The 24,151-nt window shown below is 40.8% G+C and overlaps 1 protein-coding gene across 11 annotated transcripts in view; it reads left to right on the top strand.

Annotated features, from left to right (window-relative positions):
- Positions 1 to 23,163, top strand: part of LOC138825117 (protein FAM114A2-like) — a 142,370-nt gene extending 119,207 nt beyond the window's left edge. For all 11 annotated transcript variants that reach the window (XM_070019532.1, XM_070019533.1, XM_070019531.1 and 8 more), the window contains 2 exons: positions 15,981 to 16,068; positions 20,758 to 23,163. The gene's annotated coding sequence lies outside the window, so the exon portion shown is untranslated. The remainder of the gene's footprint in view (positions 1 to 15,980; positions 16,069 to 20,757) is intronic.
- Positions 23,164 to 24,151: the final 988 nt, after the last annotated feature.

Raw genomic sequence — 24,151 nt, 5'->3', positions numbered from 1 at the left:
GGCAACCCTTTCCAGTTGTCTGGAAACTTTCTTGTCTCTGGGCAGTCACAAGGAGAAAATGTTGGTGTGAGGAAGGTGGAGCTCTACAGCTGTAGGAACCAAGTAGGCAAGTTAGTTGGAGGCATTGACTCTCATGACCCCATCTGAAGTCTTACATGCCATGAGGGTGCATATTACTGCATGTATTCCCTCTGGGGGAAATAAGAGGGACTTCCCTTTCTCCATGTCAGGGCAAAGGCCTGATGCCCAGCTGCCAGACTCTGGTGAAAGTTTGCAGGAAGTGCCATTATTCTCCCCTGTTAATTCTATAGAACAATGCTGGGAGATTCTCTTTGTGTGTCTAAGGAAGCTCACCTGTGCCTTGCTTACTCTTTGCAACCTTTGATCACTGGAGCTACTTCACATTTGTTGACAAGGTTTAATTCTTCCTGCTTACTGACTTAAAATTACCTCTAATTGTCTGTGTTCGTAAGAAATTGTGTAAAGTTAACTTTCTGCTCTTTGTCTGAAGATCTACTTTTAGGTCTATATGCTGTAAATCAGCATGTGATATGTCAACAAACTTTGTCCATACCCACATATTGTGGTCCACTTTCTGCCTATTGATCATGCGTTCCCAGGTCTCACTGAGGAATTGGCAGCAATTTGGGTTATGTCTGTTTCCAGAACCAGACTAGCATCCCTTACTCCCTTTTTAATAAATCATGCAACGGCTTTGAAGGCAATGTGTTTGCAATAAGAATTGTTTGCAGAATGTTTGCCCTTCAAACTGATCATGCCCACACGCCCTGGCCATTGTCTATTGACCATTGACATTGGTCATTGTCCCAAATGTCCTTAATATGTTAAGTTTCCCACAGTTCCCCCTCAGTACCCAGCTAAGGAAGGTAATCCCATTACCACCATATTCTACCAATGAGATCAAACAAGCCAGGATTCAAAGCCAGGCCCTCACCACCAGCCTGCATGCCTTGCTCTAAGGGCATACACTTTGCTATTAAGAATAAACACTTGGTGTTTTCTGGTGAGCTGGGGTTCGTAGCTATACTCTTAGCTGCTCAGAAAGCTGAGATGTGAGGGATCATGGTTCAAATTCAGCCAAAGTAGTGTGATTTGTTTCCCTTTTATGTAGGTGGTTGTATTTTCCCACCTCCTGAGCAGATGTCAGGGACTGCATGAGACACCCAATTTGTGGCAGAGCAACCAGTCCCAGGACAGCACCACTGAAACAGATAGTGGGAACACCACACTTTTAGTTGTGACAGGATAGCAGTTGCTCTGTTTTTGCATTTGGCATAATTATCTTGTGTCGAGAGCAAAGGAAACATCATGATCTTGAAATATCACAAGTTAGTCTAAGCTGGTTCTGTTGAGTTGGTCTGCTGGTCCTGTAGCCATTCCCTTAAGTGTTTGGCAGGGCACCTGAAATGCTAGAATAACTGGGCTTCTGTGTGTGGAGTCCTCAGAGACTGTGGTGTATACATGGTCTCTGGTGGCCTCAACACATGGCAGCTCAAAAGTGGCAGTGACTAGACCTTCTTCAGACTCAAGCCATAATTCTGTGGCTTGCCCTCAGATGAGACAAGTGAGGCCCATCTAATTCAAGAAGAGGACCAGTGCCTGTGTGCTTGACTGGAAGCCACCAGTCAGACAGAAGCTGGGGGGTCCTTCAGAAGCTGAGGCTACTTCCAGTCACTGTTGGAGGCAGCGATTGGATGAGAAAGACACCAAGGGCCTTCAAGAAGGTTCTGAGGAATTCTATTCGTGGATTTCACATCTGTTGAACCAATAAAGTATGGGGGACAGAGCATTCCAAGGCAGAGCCCCCCTCCTGTGCTACCATAGAGCCTGGAAAATGGGGATGCTATCCTGTCACCTTGGTGCCAGTGAACAGCAGGCTCCTGTCAGATCCAACCTATGGTGCGATTTGCAACTGTTCTTCCCTAAGTGCGTTCTCTGGAGACCTCACTCTTCCGCTTGTGTGGTGGTGTCATTCAGCGAGAGTATCTCAAAGTAAGTGTCTGCACCTGCAGAGAAGTCAGGGTTATCTTGCCTTGGCTCCTGAAAGAAAGGCCTTGATATCCTTCACCATCAGGAGAGGTCCCTTTCCAGACCCCTGAGGAACTTTGGGCTGTGCAGTGGCTTCCATTGATCCATGTCCAATCCTTCCCATGTCGCTCAGACCTCAAATGGTTTCAGAGAAGGTGTCACCATATTAGGGGGTGTAGTGACTATTTGCTTATCAAGCCTGTAGAGAAGGAGATTCCAACTCAGTATGTGCACACAGGATTGTGAATCCAATGGTCACTACACTTGTCATAGTGAATTGTCTGTTTGGAGGGACTGTTTTGAGTCTTCCCTGAGCACAGTCTTTCACCAGATACAAAGCATGTATCTGTTGTTGATTTCACGGTTTTGACTGCTATTTCACAATGATTCAGTGTAGGTTCCCTCCACAAAGCCAGGAAGCTGTCACGTTGTTATGTAAGTGAATGACCAAACCAGGCTCGTGGTTTCATAGGTGAGTCTGCCAGGTATTTGGTGAGAACAATTGCAGGTTCTCAGGTGAGGTGGGTTCTATATGTCATGATGCAGGTAGGGCTTAGGAAATGGGGTACTTGACGTGCAGATTTTATTGAGAGTTGCTTAGAGATGGACTGTGAGAAAGTGAAGGGGCTCAGGGTCAGAGCAGTCACTATTGGGCAAATCATGAACATAGATGTGATGGGCATGTGTGTAGCCAGCCTACTTTGGGGTGGTTGTTAGGCATTCAAAATGCATAATACCCCTTAGCTGGCTAAGTATTTTAAAGTTAGAAGCACAGGATTTTATGTTTTGGGAGAAAATTGTAACACATGTATTGAACTTTTTAAAAACCAAATTTAGGCTCTTAATTTTGTTTTTAATAAAAATTTCATCCCAGCTGCATGGAAGGGCTAAAATCAGGAGCATTGACCTTTCAGGATAGCATGGGGAAAAAATTGAAAAGCTGAGGATGGTGGCATGCATCTGTCATCGCAGTGTGGCATGACATGCAAGTAGGAGGATAACAGAATGTCTGGTCTTGGCATAAAGCATCACACAAAGGGATGTGGCAGGGCTACAGTGGTAGAGCATTTGATTATCAAGAATGAAACACTGAGTCAGATGCCAATAATGCCAAAAGTACACAAATTAAGAGAATGAATCTAAATAAACCCCTCATGCCCACTGAATGGCCTTCCTGAAATTCAAGGCCACCATTTCCTTCATCATTAGTGATTTTTGAAACACCACATGGGAATATTGGAAGGGCTGTCTGGGTTTTCCTGCTTCCTCTGCTGAGAAACCTGTCCATATTATGTTTTTAGATTTTAAGAACTACTATGAATTCTTTTTTTTTTTTTTTTTTTTTTTGGTATTCAGGTAAGGGGTAGGTTTACTCAAGATGGCACCAGGCCATTTTGGCCCTCCACAAGGCAGGGAAAGGCCTGGGAAAGGCCTTGGAAAGAGTTGGGAAAGAACTGGGAAAGAGAACTGGGAAAGAGAGAGCTGGGAAAGAGAGAGAGTTGGGAAAGAGAGCATCTGGGCCTGGGTTAGGCCTTATCTGGGGTATGGGTGGAGAAAGGTGTGGCCACATCAAATTCAGATGTGACCTCAGTGAATGCAAATGTGACCTCTTCCAGGTGTTCCAGGCGCCTAGGTAATGCAGGTACTCAGTGGAGACTTTGCTCTCCATCCAGGAGCAGACCTTACATTCCAGTCTTTTAATAATCATGAAATGGGGCACGGATTCTCTCTGGCTACTTCCTGCTGACAAGGGGCATTGACATTAGGGATAAAAGTCTGAAATTTGGTCCCCTCCCAGAGAAGGCAGTGAGCAGCTGCTGTCCCTTGGTGGTGTGAATTCTTAGGTGAACTCTGGAGAGGTCTCATGATGCATTGAGGGGCTGGAAAAAAATACTAGAGAGCAAATAAATGGCAAGAGGAAGGACTTGGGGCTGAAAATGTTGGTCGAAATGTCCCTAGCTACTTATGACATCTGGCGACTAGGTAGAGGATAAGTCAAGTGACAAAGACAAGAATATAAATTCCTGTTCAGTTAATACGTAGACCGGTATAGACATTGGATGGGCAGGCTTCTTACTTCTATCGACCTCCCAACTGTGGTTAATTTTGAAAGGGCAGGCACAAAGCAGCTGTTTGACAACATCTCCTCTTACACCTATCCATGGTCCCTTGTTCCCCAGACTGGCTGAGTCTAGGTGCTCGTTGCTGGGATGGCTTGTCACAGTTGGTATTCAAGGAGGTTTGAACTCAAGGCCTGGGCACTATCCCTGAGCACTTCTGCTCAAGGCTAGTGCTCTATCACGTTGAGTTACAGTACCATTTCCAGTGTTTGGCTGGTTAGAGATAAGAGTCTTGAGCCATGCTTCCAACCTGTCTCTTTGCAGGTTAGTTGGGAGATGGAGTCTTAGGGATTTTTCAGCCCAGGCTGGCTTTGAACTGCAATCTTTGCCACAAAGGCCCTTTATTATTTCCAATAAGTCAACAAGGAGATCAAATAGAATAGAGAATAGAGCTTACCTGGTCCTTATCAAGAATTGACCAACAAATATTCTGCAATGACTAAACTTGTTAGATGTGATGAAAATTTTAGCACAGATAGGCCCAGTATTTTAAAACCACGTAGTCAGTAGTAGAATACTCAACATAAAACAAAAAAGGCAAAACTCAAAACCTGAATTTTTTTTTAATTGTGAAAATACTGTACAGAGGGGTTACAATTACATGGGCAAGATACTGAGTACATTTCCTATCCAGCATTGACAATAGTGTGTATACATCTTTGGTAACAAAGCACATCAGATGGTTGGGCCTCACTTACCAGGGCCTGAAAAAGAGCAACTTGTTAGCAAGACACCTTAGAATAGATGGATGGAGTAGTAAGCTTGGTGGAAGTTTAAGGGTCACAATGTGGCCAAGATGGCGAACTAAAGACGGTGAATTTCTGAAAGAATGCAAAGAAACCCTGAACAAATACATCAAGCCTACATTGGCTAGCCTTTGAGAGGGAACCTAGAGGAGGGGTTCCCCAGGACCCAGCCTGCATCACACTCTTCAGGGCACAAGCCAAAATGTTGTAGAAAAGAGAAGTGGAGAGATAGGGAAGGTGGACATGAATGGCAGAGAGAGAGCAAAGAGAGCCTGAAATTAAACTGACTTCGGACCATTTACCATTGAAGTAGCAAAAAGTGTGTACATCTGAGAATGACAAAAATTAGGCTCTCTGGCTTTCCAGGGAGCGCAGGAGGCATTTCAAAGGGGTTTCACAGCTCAGGCGTGACTTGCAGCACCCCAGAGCTCACCAGGCAGAAGCAGAATCCTGACTTCCCCAAGAGCCCTCTAGAGAAAAAAGGCCAAGTCCCAAAACCAAGCATCCTCGGCTTCAAAGGTGAGCGGCCTTTCAGCTAAAGACTGTAGGAGCTCTCTGGCATGGTGCCATGTCTGGACAGAGACTGAGCAACTGAGAATTGTAGAGAGTAATTTCACTCACCAGAGTAGAGAAGTGGTGTGGACGTGGATGTGAAGGCCAGTAATGGTATCGGTGTGATGTGTCCACAGCAGACAGACCAATTCGCAAAAGGCCATCAGAACTGTGGGTATTCCTCAGAGCAAAAAGGAAAAAACAAGCAAAAAAAGAAAAAAGAGGAAAAAAACAGAGAGGAATCCCACCTATCCTGACTTTAAGCCCTTTATCCGAGTCATGACACCATTTATGTTAGATTTTTAAAAAGAGGTAGCTGAGTAAGAACAGCACCACGCACTTGGTATTCAGGTAAGGGGTAGGTTTAGTCATTGTTCTGGCTGGCACCAGGCCATCTTGGCCCTCCACGCGGCTGGGAAAGGCCGGGGAAAGACCTGGGAAAGAGCTGGGAAAGAGAACTGAGAAAGATCGCTGGGAAAGAGAGCTGGAAAAGAGAGAGAGCTGGGAAAGAGAGAGCTGGGAAAGACAGAGAGTTGGGAAAGGGAGAGCTGGGAAAGAGAGAGTTGGAAAAGTACTATGAATTCTTGAATCATTTTTAGGAAGAGGGATTATGGGAAAGTTTGCAGGTATCAGGTCTTTGTTATGGTAGGGGTGAGGTTTCTACACAGCAAACATAGAGCCTCCATGATTTAAGGAGCCTTTCATTGGGTCTGGTACTCTTTAATTCTGTTGAAATACTTTCCCTTTTTCCTCTTGAAAAATAAGTTCCAAAATAGAGTTTATTTTAACTTCCATCACTAAAAGTTCTTCCTTTTACTCTATGGGCAGTTCACACATGACCAAAATATAAACCAGCTGGTTTTACTGCATCATATACCTTTGCTATGTATCAAATTTTTCATCCTAATCCTCAAATCATGTAATAATTTGCCTATTTATGACTGAATTGTAGTTCCTTTATTAATAAAAGCTAATGGGAAAGGATTGTGTATTTAGTTGATGAATAGACCTACATTTTATTTCCCTGAGATACTGTAGCAGAGTATTAAAAGGAATGTAATATATATATATATATATATATATATATATATATATATATATATATATATATATTGGGGGGGGGTCCCATCGAGGGGCCTGAACCTGGGCCTGAGCACTGTCCCTCAGCTCTTCAGCTCAAAGCTAGTGCTCTACCACTTAAGCCACAGCGCCACTTCCAGCTTTTTTATTTTTGCTTATGGGATCCTGAGGAAATCTAACCCAGAGCCTCGGGCATGCAAGGCAAGCGCTCTACCACTGAGCCAACTTCCCAGCCTGGTATGTAATATTTTATTGATAAGTCTATCCCTTAAAATGAATATATTTTGGGGCTGGGAACATGGCTCAGTGGTAGAGCGCTTGCCTTGCATGCCTGAGGCCCTGGGTTTGATTCCTCAGCACCATATAAGCAAAAAGAAAAAAGCCAGAAGTGGCGCGGTAGCTCAAGTGGTAGAGTGCTAGCCTTGAGCTGAAGAGCTGAGGGACAGCGCCTAGGCCCAGAGTTCAGGCCCCACGACGGGACCCCCCTCAAAAAAAGTAATATATTTTAGGATGTCATTATTTTAATGTGAATTATGTAAATGTTGATAATATGCTGTTGGTTATACATTTAGTTTTCAAGAGTTTCACTTAATTGCTTTTTTTGCCCACATATAGTACAAGTCTATTTGCAATTGTTTTTTAATGGCACTAATAGTATAGTTTATATAGAGAAAATAGAGTTATTTTAGGACCCTATGATTGGTTATAGTATTAATAACACAATTAATTTGAAGTATCAATATTTCTCACCAATTACTGACTCTTAATGAGGTTCCGTGTGGAGTTTTGGAGTGCAAATGAGATGGTGGATGTATAGAGTTGTAAGGAAGTGTTTAGGGACCATTAAAAGGCATTGGGTGACCCCAAAGTGTAGGTCCCTGGTCTTCTGTGAGTAACTAGTTCTAGGAAGGTCTCAGGAGAGATCTACATTGCTTGAGACACATTGTGCTCCTGATATGCATACCCCTGGCCCACCTAGATATGTCCTTTCTGGAGGCCTGGCTCTCTTGTGACTTTATCTATGAAGCACCCAGCCCTCATGGGGGATTTGATATTTCAGTAGCTCTTAAAGCCTAGGCAGAATAGAAGACAGAGCTAACCTCTCCCAGTTCCCAGGTCTTGCTTTGAATGGATGGATGGAGAATAGGGGAGATATGAAGCTGTAGGTCAAGCAGGAGTGGCTCAGGTCATGTGCCAGAATCCCAGATGTTCCCTGTAATTGTAGAAGACTCCTATAGCTTCTACAGTGCAGTGCAGGGGAATGAATATTGGCATTGAAGGCAGGGCCAACATCAGGTACCAGATGTGTCTCCTATAAACATGTCCAGGCCTCAGCCTGCATTTCCTCCTCTGAGAAATTGGGATGGTTTTCTTTCCTGATGGTCTTGCTTTGTGTCTATGAGATCCACTTGGAAGTCTTGCTGAGAAGGTGATGCTGTGATTCCCTCATCTGGGCAAGGAAGGCAGGAGGAAGAGAAGAGAGTGTGAGAAACAGAATCCTTCTCTAAGCTTGTCCTAAGGAGGTCTGTCTATGTGGTAGATAGTGCTTCCAATCTGGCTTTGTGTCAGAGCCTCTGCTACCTGCCTCTGGCTTTACTGGATGGCACCCTTGGCTGCAGAGAGTATGGGCTCGGCTTGAATGTTCCTTGTCTCTTGTGTGTTGGTATACTAACCCGGCCTCCTGATTGATGGCTGAGAACCCTATCTCACTTGGGGGTAAACTTATCTCCAGGAAGCTCCAGACCAGTCACCCCTCTGGGCATTTGATTTACTAGGGAACTCAAGCCTGAGCATAGCATGCACACAGCTGCTGCATTAGGGTGCCTGACAATCTCATCAGCCCTTTAGTGCTCATTTGTGCATACTTGTGGATGTGGTGCCTGGAGCCTACAAGTCCAGCTTCCTTGTTACCCTGGAGCATTGAGGACTTCAGAGTGAATACTCAATGAGTACCTAATGGCGCCCAGTACAGAACTGCTCTGTGTACTCACAGTAGTAGACATAGTGCTCAATTACTGTAGGTGATTCATAAGTGAGTTAAGAGGGCACATGGAAGAAGGATTGGTTAGCTTGAGTTCATACCAAAAATAGATGAGAAATATTTAGGTCTTCACAGGAAGGTGATATTGGTTCTGAATATTGGGGGATGAGATCTTCTTTGGTGGTCTCTGGGAAGAGTCTGAGGCCCTGGCAAGCTGTGCACTATTCTATTTGGTTCCTTGGTGCCAAATTGCCTGTCTAATACTAAATGGTTCCTGTTAGCCCCAATCAGATCCTATTACACTAGTGCAATTTGAGTTCCAGCATCAAAAGCTCCTTGTTCAGTTAGCCGAGCTCTTTGAGTTAGTTACTAAATCTGTCTTTTGTGTGAAGCATGCATGCTTGTCTTGGAAGAACGTGCTGAAACATCAAATTATTTATGAAGCCTGTTTTCTTTGCTTACTCATAAAGGGATAAATAGCAGTTTTGGAGCCACAGTATTGGGCGGAAAGGAGGAACAATGGCTCATTGTCTTCTCTAGTTCTGAAGGATCATGGTTCCCATGGGGCTCTAAAACAGAGCTAGCTGTGGGTGTGATGGGTTTAATCAAAACTGCTACAAAGACTTTACAAATAGGGCACAAACTCTTGAGAGTGTTTGCATAGATATGAGTCTTTTTTGTATTCATATAAGTAAAACAGTAGTACATTCCTCAGAATAAATACAATTTGTGCATTGTAGAAAATGTGTGTAATAGAGATAAAGCATGATGAAAAACTAATTCCATATCTCAGCAGAAAGGATGGAACACTACCAACACCTTAATGTACAATGTTTTAAATGTCTCTAAGCATGTGTGTCTATCTTACCTTTAGCATATACCTACTAACACCTTTAAAAGAAGGGCATTAAAAGTGTATTTTCTTTTTATTTTCATCACAGCCACGGTCTCTCTCTGGTTCACCAGGTTTCCCATTGACTTGACAACTCTCCCAGAGTCTTAGCTGATCTGTTGTCATCACCTTCCCAATAAGAAATATTCTTAGCCTTATTAAGAGCACAAAACTTGTGGGGGTGAGGTTATCACAGGAGTTACAGCTCTGTGGCCCTTAGAGTAGGGTTTCTAAGTAGTCCCAGGACAGGAGATGGAATGGCTCTGTCACTTAGGAAATACCAGGTTTCTCTGAGTCCTTGGTGGAATGGTATTGGATAGGCCCCTTTATGGCTTGCCCTAAGTTTTTAGGACAGTCAGGACTGAGTTGTGCTATGTCTCCAGCTCTGTCACTTGTCACTTTGTGGGTCATTGAAGATGCTTTTCACTGCTTGCAGATGGCTCCAGTGATGTTTATAGAAACAGTTTCATCAGAACATGCAGTATTTGGGAAATAGCATGGGAAATGCTTGGCTCTGTGGACCTTCTTGTCAGTGTGGGGAAGTAAAAGTACACAACAAGGGACCAGAAAAAACTGTGTCTTCTCCTGATTTTAAGAAAACCTAGAGCCGGGCGCTGGTGGCTCACGCCTGTAATCCTAGCTACTCAGGAGGCTGAGATCTGAGGATCGCAGTTCAAAGCTAGCCCGGGCAGGAGAGACTGCGAGACTCCTATCTCCAATAAAACCACCAGAAAACCGGAAGTGGCGCTGTAGCTCAAGTGGTAGAGCGCTCGCCTTGAGCTGAAGAGCTGAGGGACAGCGCCCAGGCCCGAGTTCAAGCCCCACGACCGACCAAAAAAAAAAAAAGAAAACCTAGAGTTTTTTTTCTCTTTGCCTCTCATAATGAGTGTCAAAAAGTTCCAACTTGTTCCTGCTACAAAAGAATACTTGCTCAGTGTCCAGGTTCTCACATCCAGCCACTCCAGAAGGGGGAGATGAGTGTGTTCTTGAAGTCTGCCCAGGACTCCATTCTTAGTGGGAGTCCAAGACCCAGGTACCACCTGTTCATCTTGACAAGTTAAAGGCATGAGAGTCTGTGGCTCACCTCACCTCTCCCTTGAAGGATTTGAGCAGGAAATGTGAGGCTCAGCTAGTTTGCCAATAACTGGCATATACCCAGTGTCATAAAAAGGAACAGGATTTTCCCTGTGTCCTTTTACTTCTCTGATAGAAAAGAAGTAATGATTAATTTGTTTAATGTTGGTGATATTCAGCTATTGTGATACCAAGTGGTATATCTTTGAAGTTTGAGTCTGAAATGTTCCTTAAAGGCCCATGTGTTATAGACTTTGTGGCCACCCCATGATGAAGCTGGCAGAACATTCAGCTGTGTGCAGTGATCACCTCATAATTTTGTATTGTGCCTGTCATCCCATTAATTGGGAAGCATATTAAGATTATAGGGAGGCACGAGTCAAGTGTTAGAGTGGCCTTCCAGCAATCATAGAGCTCTGAGTTCAATCCCTAGGACTGCAAGCAACCATTCAGAAACACACCCCATGCTATGGTAGAGTCAACCTTTTTATTCCACAGCTGAGGTGACCAGCTCCCAGTCTTGTCTACCTTCCTTCCTCCCTCCCTCCTTCTTTCTCCTTCCCTCCCTACCTCTCTTTCTTTCATTGCTTCCTTCCTCTCTCTCTTTCTCTCTCTCCCTATCTTCTTCCTTCCTTCCTTTCTTTCTTGTTTTTGATCTTATAGAAACTCTTGCCTTGTAATCTGTGTTTACTTCACGTTTGTCTTCTGAGTGTGAAGATAGTTTTTCTCCCAAATGCTACAGCAGGTAATCATTTAATATTTTATGTGTTTCCCATCTGCATATTTGTTTGCTTGTTTATCTTGTTTAGGTTTGAACTCAAGACTAGTTTGCCTGGCACATGCTCACACAGCCACTGGAGACACATCTCTACTCCTTTTTAGCTTCAGTTATATTTTATATAGGACCTCCTGTTTTTTGTCTTAACTAGGCAGAACCAACATCCTCCTGTCCACAGCTTCCTGGGATTTGAGATGGGATACATGCACAATCATACCCAGTTTATTGAGATGATGTTTCAATTTTTTGTGCAAGATGGCCTCCAACTTTGATCATCTTGATCTCCACCTTCTGAGTAGCTGGGATTTGGGGGGACAGACGTGCACCATCCCATCCTTGGCCTTGAAAAACTTCTTCATTTTTTGTGGTCATTGTCTGTTTCTGTGGGCATTTTCCCCCACCGTGCCTATTTCTTAATGAACAGAAATGTTATTCATTTTGTTCTCTGGTTAGGTTCATGTAAGATGTCAGCAGACTTTTTTGTGTGTGGAAGCCTTGGCGTAGAACTTAGGACCTGAGTACTGTCCCTGAACGTTTTTGTTCTAGGCTAGTACTCTACCACTTGAACCATACCCCCACTTAAGGATTATTGGTGGTTAATTGAAGATAAGATTCTCATGGACTTTTTTTGTCAATGCTAGCTTTGAACCATGATCCTCACGTTTCAGCCACCTGAGTAACTAGGATTATATGCATGAACCATCAGTGTCCAGGTGTCAGCAGACATTTTTAAGGGGGAATGAACAAACGGGTAGTATTTCATTTTCACCTGTCTATAGGTGTTTAATATTGGTCTGATTTTTTTTTTTTTGCTTAGCTTTTCCTTGGGTGGAGTTAAAAGTTTCTGCTTTTCAACAAAGGATATTAATGTCTACTGAAGGAATAAGAGCTATATCTTAGAGAAACCATCCATATTCTTTTTGAATAAATGTTTATCTATGACAATCTGGGTATGCATATTTCCTGGCAGGTTTTAGAAGCCCAGAATCTTCAGCATTTCAGCTTCCCACAGACTCTTAATTATTTCATTCAGGTCTCCTGTTTCTAGGATTTCTAAAATTTTGAATTCTCTCCTTTATTAGAAATTACAAAATAGGTAATTCTGTTATGCATTTCCTTTGATTTTACTGGGACTTTAGAGTGGTCTTCGATAAATCACTTTCTGTGATCTAACAACATACTTCTGGTGATAAGCTGAAAGTATTACATTCATTTTTCCTAAAGATCTCATTCTTCTCTGTTCAAATTGTTGTCAGTCACTGATCAATGTTGCATATAAATTGAGGTCTCAAAAGCAAAATAATCCATAGCCTTCAAAATGGATACAGTCCCGTAATTATGAAGGAACAACTATTTTCAGAGACCTCTTGTTATTAGAGATGTGCCTTATAAACCTACTGAGGGAATCTTTGGAGTGAATTTTGTAAGTTTCCTAAGGGCAGGATCATGTTCATACAATTCTGAGCACTTTCTGAGTGTTTTGTTATGTTGGCTTTTTGTCTTTCTTCTCTCAATGTCAAGTCTTAGCATGTAAGTACTCAGTAGTAGAGTTAATCAGGAGTACAGCAGACTTGGTTTACAAAGAGGTGACTCCCAGTCACTTGTTTGTACAACTTCCTTCTCATTGGACCCTCTACGGGCTCTTATTAAGACCTTCAATATTGGGAAAAGGGAGGAGGACTGAAAGGGGATAGGCTTGACTCAATTGTCAATAGGTGAGGACTTTTTATTGAGGAACACCGAGGGGCACAGACCTTCCTACAGTTTGGAGGTTGTGTTTAGGAGCTGGGCTATTCATCTGAGCAAGGAGGAAGAGATGAATGAAAGGGCCTAGTCTAGTGAATTGTGCCTTTCAAATGAGCTCACATGGGATGTTCACAGCTGGGTTCAGGCACATCAAACAAACATACCTGGGAATTTGTCTGGCATCTGTATGGACCTGGGACAATAGGGTGGGAGTCAATCCTTCACTCTACATCTGATACTGTTGCCTTTAGTAGTCCTGTGACAGAACACCTTTTGACACCTGAATTCTTTCCTGTTCTACTCACATTTTCTGTCTTATTGCTTAAAGACAAGCTATAAAATACTATTTCCTACTCCTGTGATTATTGAGCTTATGAATTGTCAATGAGCCCTTATACACACGGGATGAAGTAACTTTCTTCCCTGTGGCTTCTGGGCCCTGTTTGGCTAAGGTTAGCCTTTACATACACACACTCTCACACACACACACACACACACTCACACACGCATGCACGCACACACGCACACACACACACACACACACACACACACACACACACACATGCACACATCTTCAGACTCTCATTGTTTCTAGGCTTTCTCCACGGTATTCATTGTCCCAATCAGAATTACTTAAATACTGAAAATTGGACCCTATTAATAATTATTCTGGGACAATGGCACAAGTTGGTTGGACTCAGAGAACAGGAACACATGATCATTTTAGGTATATCTCACTCTTGTTCCCTTTTCCCCTTGATCTCCATTCTTTTCTATTTAGTTCAGCTCAAGACTCTCTTGTCCTTAGTGGTTTATTGCTAGGAAGCTTCTCTGAATGAAGTCTGAGTTTACTAGGTCAAAATGATGAGGCTCCATGTCAGAAGCCATTTTGTTCTTCAGCTCAGTGTTTAACTACTGGGGTAACATTTTGGAGTGTGGGTTCTATAGCAGGCTGTGTCCTGGCTATTAGTAGCAAGAACTAGACCACAGAGGGCTCAATGTCACTAAATTGTCTGTGTTTGTTGTACATATATGTCTTACATTTGCCATTCTTTTTGGCTTTTCAAGTCCCCTATTCTTAGAGAAGATCAACATTTTAAAGCAGTACCTATTTAAGATAAAAGCCATTTTATTAATGTTAATGATTAGCATATCTAGTCACTTAGCTACCTTCTTATATCTTTTACAAAAAACTGTTGAAGCTTCACACTTCTTGTTTAAACTTGTGTAAAGAGATTAAAGGATCAATATTAATACCTTAAGAAGTATTTGATAAAATAGTATCCATGTGTTAGTCCTTATGTTCTGTTTCAAATAGTGAAATTTAATTCTTGACCAATAATGCTATATATCAAGTTGTATAACACTCTCAAAGAAGCTCAGCACTTATATAAGGAATCTACTCTCAAACATGGATTTTTAAATTCTTTGTTTTATATTTCTAGATCTATGTTTTCATTGCTTATACCAATACCAGTTAAGTATGTTTTATGGTCATTCTTTTAACTCATGGTTTTGCATTTTGCTCTCTGGAAAGTGTTTGATGATAAAGATACACTTTAATTTTAACATCAACAAATCTGTGCCTGTTTCATTTTCTACACAATTGAAATGTCAGGTAAAGGCTTTTCAGGAAGGGATCATTTAGACTCTTGCCTGGCAAAGATATCAGCAGTGACAGTGGGCAGTGTTCCTAATGATGGCTACCATGGCAGATGTGGGTGGCAGCTCCAGCTGAGGTGTCTGCCCCTGGCACTGTGCAATCGGTAGCTTCTTGACACCAGTTCTGCAGATGTGGAGACTCATTCTTGGTGTTGTGCCTCTGCACCAAGAATATTCTTGGTGTGTTCTCTGGCTTTCCTGGATGTTTAGAGATGTTTACATACATATTATAAAAAAAAATTTAGCCTAGCAGAAGTAGAGAAAAATTATATAAGGAATATTTACCTATCAGCAGGCACATTTAAAAATTGTGCAAATTTTATTGTTTTCTTTCTTATCCACTTTACTGTTGCTATTAAAGAATTTAATTAAATTTAATTAAAGAATTCACTCCTAACACTTCAGTATAAGTCTCCAAGAAATAAGGACGTTTTCTTTATAACTTTACTATTCTTCATCTTTTCTATTAAGTTAATAGCAGTTCTTTAATATTGTCATTTAAGCCTGTATTTCCTCGATTTTCTAAAAAAAAAAAACAAACAAACAAACCTCTGCCTTTTTGTGTGTGTGATATTGGAGACAGAACTCAGGGCCTTGTGCTCCTAGTGTTCCTCCACTTGAGTAATTCCTCCAAATGTGCTCATTTCTCAGCTGAGGTCTTGCAAACATTTCTGCCTAGGCTGGTCCCAAACATGTGGTTTGCACAGGAAGTAGAAATAGCCATGAGGAAAGACACATGTGGATGTGTAGTTGTATATATAGCTATTGAAGGTAAAATATTCTTACACAGAGGCATCCCCCTCTAAAGTCTAATCACCCAATGTAGACTTGTACATGGTATTTGTAAGCAAGTTTAGATGGGGAGAGAGATAATGGTATGGAATAAATTTCTAGGAAGAAGTAATTCTGCAAAGGGCATGTTCAGGGAAGTGAACAACCTAAGAAAATTAGAGATTTGTGACAGTTTCTCAGCAATTGCAGACTGTGAAGGAAATGGCCCAGCAAGGTAAGTGTGTTTACAGAAGCTATAGGCCAAGCTACTTTGAACAATGACTGGTTTGGTTTGTCACCAGAATGTTCCTGCAGGGGTAAGAGTACTGGCTTATTTCAGATTGCTCAGCCTCAGGTCAGCCATGCTAGGCTCCTTGCTATGAGTATACTTGTTTCATTGTGTGCCATAAGAAAAACACTTTCTTTGATGCTTATCATGATCAGGACAATTGTGAGGGCCATAAGGTTTCAGACTATGACAATAAATGTATTCATTCATTCATTCATTCATTCATTTTTGATGTTTCAGTGTTGTTCTGCCATAGGTCTTGCTGTGCCAGCCACAGTTGAGTCATACCTCCAAGCTTCCTACCAACACCTGAATGAAAGTATTATAGGTGTGTATCCATCTGTTTATTTTATCTTCTATGTTGTATGGTTTCCAACTTTGAATTGATTATTCAAAGAAACCGCCAAGACTGTATAATAAAAGAAAATAATTTCTTTGGATGCTTGTATATGAGAGGAACAGTCAGCAGCTATGTAAAAGAGCCTTGTGTCCTGAGATGGGTTGCATAGTGTTTATGACTTTGAAGTTATGCCTGTGTGTCCCTGTTTGTATGTCCTGAGGTTTGAACTGAGGTCCAAGGTGCTGTCCTGAATTTTCTTTTCAAAACTAGTTCTCCATTACTATAATCTTGCATTTGAAAATTAATGTTTGTTTGTCATAGGGCTTGAACTCTGGGTTGACATTGTCCCTCAGTTCTTCAGCTCAAAATTAGCATTCTGTCCCTTGAGCCACAGCACCTGTTTTCTGGTGGTTTAATGGAGATAAGAGTCACACGGACTTTCCTGCACAGACTGGCTTTGAACCGTGATCCTCAGTTCTCAGCCTTCTGAGTAGCTAGGATTACAGGCATGAGCCACTGGCATCCAGCTGGAAATTACTGGGGTTTTTAAACATAGCAAATATTATTGACAAGTAAACAACTGTGGCCTCATCAGAAAGAAGCCCCTTTGCTTTCCACCATTGTCCCATTCCTATAATCTTACCTCAGAAGGATGAGAACGGGAGAATCATGGTTTGAAGAAACTCCTAAAAACAAGTCCACAAAACTCCATCTGTAGTTAACTAATCAAAGTACAGAATGGAGGCCTGATTCAGTTGGAAGAGTGTCAGCTGTGAGCAAGCAAACAAATCCTAAAGAACATGAGTTCATGTTCTTAGTTTAAGTGGTTGCAAAATATGTAGATGACATCCAGGCAGACAGTCAAATAAATAGAAGATGATAGATCACACTTTCTTGTTGCAAGTTGATCCCACAAGGTAAAACAGCTCATAATACTGGATAAAATATAACTTTTAAATTATGAATTGGATTTGAGATGATACCCAATGCATACAATTCTTGCAGCTCCAAAAATAGCTCTTTGCACCCCCACAAATACCAGTTTTTGAAATCAGAGCCTTGCCCTTTCTTGCCTTTTGCTTCCTCATCTAGCCGAGCTCTCTCTCTCTCTCTCTCTCTCTCTCTCTCTCTCTCTCTCTCTCTCTCTCTCTCTCTCTCTCTCTCTCTCTCTCTCTCTCTCTCTCTCTCTCTCTCTCTCTCTCATATAACTCTCATTCCATGAGATTCAATTCCCTTGTCTTCCAAAAAATTCAGCAATTTTCATTGTTCTGTTTCCATACATGAAAATAAGTTACATCAAGACTTAAAACCTTTAGCTTTGGGATATACCACTTGGGGTAGCTGGTGGCATACTCATCATTAGACATTTCCAGTCCTGAGAATGGTTGTTACATCTATTGGGAAAGCAGAGGAGGAGCACTGGAGGGCTGCTTAAGCATCTTGAAGACCAAAGAGTACCAGATGGTTAGAGGAAGCCTTGGTTCTCCATCAGGTACCGGAAGAGGGGTGCAGAAAAGTTCTGGTAACTGTTGATTTTGCTATTACCTGTCACAGAAACAGTACTCCAATTTTGATTCAGGTGACCACCCACAAATACACCATTGGTGTATTTTCCAGGCATGAAGTATAAAGCCAGCAAAGCATGAAATCCCTTGTAATGACTAATTTAACAAGAGTCCATGACTTTTTGAGAAGATTGGACCTGGGGCCTAAACCCAGGATATAGAGTGAAGGGAACAGAAAGGCACTGGGCAGAGCAGAGTGCCTGTGGCATCCCAAAATGGTTGATTAGAGTAACAGCAATTATTGTGCACTTCAGTCTAGTCTACATAGGTGGGTTTCAATACTGTAGTTGGATCCACTTACAACGAATGGGACAATGGTTGGAGGCAAAGGGGCTTCTTCCCAATGGGGCCACATTTGTTCATGATATTTGTCAAGAATAGTTTTGCCATTTTTTAAAGCAGTAATTTTCAGCTGGGTGCTAGTGGCTCATGCCTGTAATCTTAGCTACTCAGGAGGCTGAGAACTGAGGATCATGGTTCAAAGCCAGGGTGGGCAGGAAAGATCATAAGATTTTTAAGACTTTTTTATGTATCTAATCAAGCCTATTTCCTATTTCACCCTGACAAAAGCAATGTGAAATGTGTAAAAAATATCAGGTTCAAACAAAAATCAATCCAGCAAGATACATTTGCAGTTTTAAAAGTTACAAGAAAAGTAGTGCCTTGTGGTAAAGTTTCTTACTCAACAATTTCAAATGTCTCAGTGTCTGTGTATAAAAAGATTATGGCAAGGCACGAGTGGCTCATGTCTTTAATCTTAACTATGAAGGAGGCTATGATCAGAGGATTTAGATTCAGTCAGCCTGGAAAGGAAAATCTGAGAATCTTTTCTACAGTTAACCAGCAAAAAGCCAGAAGTGGAGATGTGGCTCAAGTGGGTAGAGTGCCAATCTTGAGGGAAAAAGTCAATAGATAACCTTAGGCCTTGTGTTTTTGCATTCGAGTCTCTGTACACACACACACACACACACACACACATTATGGAAATTTGGCAGTGTGTAAAAATGTGAAAGGAAAATAATTTTCAGAAATTCACATATATGTTTTCAAGATGACTTACTTTCCTCTTGATGAAAGAAATAGCAATATGATTATGCCCATTTTAAATGTCTCTGGATTTAGTTAGCATAGTCCTTTAATAGTTCAGGAGTTTATCACTAGGCTTAATATAAGAACTCCTGTCTTTATAGAATTAAAATAATTTTCTTTATATTGTCAAGTGTGCTGGACATTACAAACAATTCTATACCATTTTAATAGATTTTTTTTTTTGCATTTTGTAAACTGAATATGTCTTTTCTTTTGAATGACTCATGAGAAAGAGGTGGTGCCTCTTTGAATTTGCTTCTTTCAATATTGAACTCGGACATAGCTAAGCATTTCCAATCTCTCTTCTAAAACTCACCTTAAGACTCACCTTTGAAAATTAATTAACTTTAAGATTTCTTGCCATTTAAGTTGCAGACTTTGATTCTGCAAATCTCAGGTGTCAGCTCTTGCAGTGTCATGTAGTTCTTGTGAGACTGTTTATTTTCCTGGTGTGTATAATTTGTCAGATGTACTCAGCTTACAGTCCCATTATAAGTTTCAAATACATAGAAAATAAATCTGACGTTAATATTCTGATAAAACATTTAGCTCCTTCATGTACACGTTCTATATCCATGAATTCAACTCACTTTTGATCACAATGATTTAAGAGAGTGATTTGATCTGTCAGGAAACTGTACATGCATTTCTTTTTCTCAGGGTTTCCTAAACAATAAAAATACTACTTGTGAAGCATTTATATAATATGGAGCATTTTAACTTCTTTAGATATGGGAGGATATGGGTGGGTTCTGAATTGATAATCTGTGTATTTTGGCACTTTTAAAATATAAAAAAAGAAAGGAAGAGTGGGGTGGAAGGAGGGGAGGCCCATCTTGGAGCCAGTTACTAGATACAAGGTCAACCAAAGGAGATCACCTGCTTTCTTGAGGTGGGCTGGGTCTGTAGGGTTTGTCCATTACACAATGGAGGCTTCTCTGCTTCAGAATTCCAGGAATTCCATTGGATGACCACCTGGAAGCAGGAAGTATGGGTTCCTCAGGGCATTCCACTTAGGCTGTCCTGAATAATCCTGTCCAATTCAGGAAGAATCACAAAATGAGTGTGTTGTGTTCAAATAATTTTGGGAAGCGTCGGGTTAAGCAGGAGTAAGTGCTTCCTCAATGTCAAACACTTCAAAATGTTAACATGCTGATTTTTGTCATGAAGCTAAAACATAACCTCTTTGCCAGGCAGAGGCTTCAAAGCTATACATGCCCATTGGTGGTTTGCCAGAAGGAACTTGACTGCCCTCTAGCGTTGCTGCTGAGAATTATCCATACAGGAATTACCTTTCATACAGAAATTACCTGTATGAAAGGTAATAGCCAGAGGGCAAGGGGGTGGGGATGGCGGCGTGGGAAAAAAGTCCAGTCTTTATTCTTTTCCTGGGCATGTGGTCAAGCCTGACACTTGCTCCAGTTCCAGAGCAGGTTTGAATGCAAGAATCACTACATAATTCCTGAAAAGTAGGAGTTGGTGGGAGGAGAAACACAGTGGAAAAGGGCATCATATTTAGTCTACACCTTGATTTATACCTGCATTAAGCACCAGCTGCATCCCTTACAGCTGCACCCTTCTTTCCACTCCTTTGCTTAGATTGGCATTGGTTGACAAGGTGGTATAATAGTTGAGGATCCAGCCTCTGGGCTTGAAAACTGGCCCTACTGTTTATTATTCTGTGTGCATAGAGGAGGTTCCTTGGCTTCTCAATGATTTGTAAAATGAAATCAGCTCTCATCAAGCTGCTGCACACATGAAATGCACTAACGGTTTTTCCATTTGAATGAAGCCACTCAGCAAAATTCCTCATATATATATATCTTATATATATTTATAGATATAGTATGTATTACATACATTATGTATGATATACACATATTATAAATAGTACAAAACACGTACGTAATCACAACAAGAACAGCCAAGGCACAGCTTCTCCCCCAAAAAATGTATAAGAAGGCAGGGACAGACAAACACCTCTCAGTCCTAACTCACAATTTTAATGGTTTTAACTCTCCAGTTAAGCATCATAGATTGTCCAGTTGGATCAAAAAGCAAGATCCTTCTATCTGCTTTCTTCAAAAGACACAACTTACCCACAAAAATGAACATTCTGAAAGTGAAAGGCTGGAATAAAATATATCAAGCAAATGGCCGCCATAAAGAGATGGGAGTTACTATACTAATGTCAGATAAAATAGACTTTAAATTAAAATCAATGAGAACTGACAAAGAAGGTCACTGCATTCTAATTAAGGGAACTCTCCTTCAGGTGGATATTATGATTTAAAACATCTACTCACCAAATAATGGAGCACCAGAAGAAGTGCTACTTTCTCTCAAATCTCACATAGATCCAAAGACATTAATTGTGGGGGACTTTAATACACTACTATCCCCACTAAATAGATCCACCCAGCAAAAAGTCACCAGAGAAACTTCGGATCTTAAAATTTGCATAGATCAACTAGTCTTAACCAACATCTACCGAATATTTGACCCAGCCCCATCAGATTACACCTTTTTCTCAGTAGCACATGGAACATTCTCCAAATTAGACCATATTCTAGGCCACAAAGAAAATCTGTCTAAATTCAGAAACATTGAAATTATACCCTGCATTCTCTCAGACCAGAAGGGAAAAAAATTAGAATTCAATACCAAAAGCCACCAAAGTAAATACTGTAACACATAGAGGCTGAACAACACAATTTTGAACCACCAGTGGGTCATGGAAGATATTAGAAAGGAAAATCAAATGTTCATGATATTCAACAAAAATGTTCACACAAATTACCAGCTCCTCTAGGACACAGCAAAGGCAGTACTCACAGGCAAGTTTATAGCTCTGAGTTTGCACATTATCAAATTGGAAAGATCTGAAACCAACAATTTAATGAGGCAACTAAAGCTTTTTGAAAAAAAGAACAACAAGCCAAACCCCAATCCAGTAGATGGAAGCAAATAAAATTAAATCCGAATTAAATGAATTAGAGTCCAAAAAAAAAAACTATAGAAAGAATTAACAAAACAAAGAGATGGCTCTTCAAAAAAATAAAATTGACAGACCCTTAACAAATCCTATGGAATGGAAAAAAGAGAACACACCCACATAAACAAACTCAAGAGAGTACAATGGAAATATAACTACAGAAACAACCAAGATTCATAATATATAAGGGGATACTTCTCAAACCTTTATACTAATAAGTTTGAGAATCTAAAAGATACGGACTAGTTTCTAGCAAATATTGACATGCCCAAACTTAACCAAGATGATTTAAAACCACAGACCCATATGAAGCATCGAAATAGAGCAGCAATAAGAGACCTCCCACCCAAGAAAAGTCCAGGACTGGATGGATTTACAGCTCAATTCTACAAGGCCTTCAAAGCAAAACTCACACCAATACTTCTCCATCTCTTTAATGAAATGCAGAGCAAAAATTCACTATCACACTCTTTTTATGAAACCAGCATAACCCTCATCCCCAAACCAGGCAGGGACTCATCAAAAAAGAGAATTATAGACCTATTTTTTGATGATTATTGACAGAAAACTTCTCAACAAAATGTTGGCCAATCGACTTCAACAAGTCATGAAAAGAATCATACACCATTATCAAACAGGATTCATTTCAGGGATGCAAAGCTGGTTCAATATATGCAAAACAATATAATTCATCACATTAACAAGAGCAAGGATGAGAACAACATAGTTATCTCAATAGATGCAAAAAAAGAAACATTTGACAAGATCCAACAGCCCTTTATGATGAAGGCTTTCGAAAACTAGGAATCCATGGAACATTCATCAATATAATAAAGGCTATATATGACAAACCTGCAGCCAGCATTATACTTAATGGTGAAAAGTTAAAGCCATTTCCTCTAAATTCAGGAATGAGACAAGGGTGTCCACTCTCCCCACTCCTCTTTAAACTAGTATTAGAATGCCTAGCTACAGCAGTAAGAGAAGAGCACAGCTGAAATTAGGAAAGCACCCCCTTTTGTAATAGTTCCACAAAAAATAAAATACTAGGAGTGAACTTAACAAAAGAGTCACCTTCACAGGAACTCTATGACAAAATCTTTAAAACCTGAGAAAGGAAATTAAAGCAGAACTAAGCAAAGGGAAAAACCTCCCATGCTCCTGGATTGGGAGGATTAACATCGTGAAAATGACAATACTGTCAAAGGCTAAGTATAAATTAAATGAGATACCTATGAATATTCCAACCTCATTCTCCAATGAAATAGAACAGGCAATCCAAAAATTCATATGGAACAATAAAAGACCCCGATGTCAGTATAATTTGTGGAGGGGAAGGGGAAAAACAAGTCATTTAAATAAGGATACAGGTGGACCCGTTGCAACAATGAGAAGTACACATTCTCATGTCGAAAACGAACTTTACAACTTTGGTGGGGGGGGAGGTTTGGGTGGGGGGGGCGGGGGAGGCTGGGAAGGGATAGGAAGGGTTAAAAAAAGGAGGAGGCTACAACGCTTGATAAGAAATGTACTCACTATCTTGCCCATGTAATGGTAATCCCTCTGTACAGTATTTTCACAATAAAAAAATAAAAATATAAAAAAAGAATAAAAGACCCCGAATAGCAAAAAAAAAATCCTGAGTAGAAAGAGCAGTGCTGGAGAAAGATCAATACCAAAATTCAAACTCAACTACCATAGAAAACTCTCCTCTACTCAAACTCTACTCTACTCAAATTCTACTCTACCATAGAAATTCAAACAGCTTGTACTGGCACAAGAACCGACCTGAGGACCAATGGAATAGGACTGAAGACCCAGAAATGATCCCACCGACCTATAGCCACCTAATTTTCAGTAATTGAGCTAAAGAACTATATTGGAAAAAAGATAACCTTCTCAGTAAATGGTGTTTGCAAAATTGGTTAAACACTTGTAGAAAACTAAAACTAGATCCATATATATCACCCGCACCAGAATCAACTCCAAAATGGATCAAATATCTCAAAATAAAAGCAGACTCCCTGAAAACATTACTGGAAGGAATAGGAGAAACTTTAGGGTTCCTTGGCACAGGAACCCTAATAGAGATCCAGAAGCACAACAAATCAAAAAAAGTTTGGACAAATGGGATAGCATGAAACTGCAGAGCTTCTGCAAGGCAAAGGACATAACTAGCAAGATCAACAGAAAGCCCAAGGACTGGGAGAATATTTTCACTAGCCATACAAAGGACAAGGATCTCATATCTGAAATATACATAGAACTCAAAAAACTAAATCCCCCAACAACAAATCCTCAAAGAAACAACTGTCTGATTAACAAATGGGCTACAGACATAAAGAGAGACTTCTCTGAAGAGGAAATACGTATGGCCAATAGACATCAAGAAATACTCAACCTCTCTAGCCATTAAAGAAAT

This window comes from Dipodomys merriami, unplaced genomic scaffold (assembly GCF_024711535.1).
Source record: "Dipodomys merriami isolate MVZ:Mamm:240054 unplaced genomic scaffold, mDipMer1.0.p SCAF_1342, whole genome shotgun sequence".
NCBI classification, from domain to species: Eukaryota; Metazoa; Chordata; class Mammalia; order Rodentia; family Heteromyidae; genus Dipodomys; species Dipodomys merriami.
The sequence above is the reverse complement of the archived record's forward strand: the minus strand, read 5'-3'. Positions and strand labels throughout refer to the sequence as shown.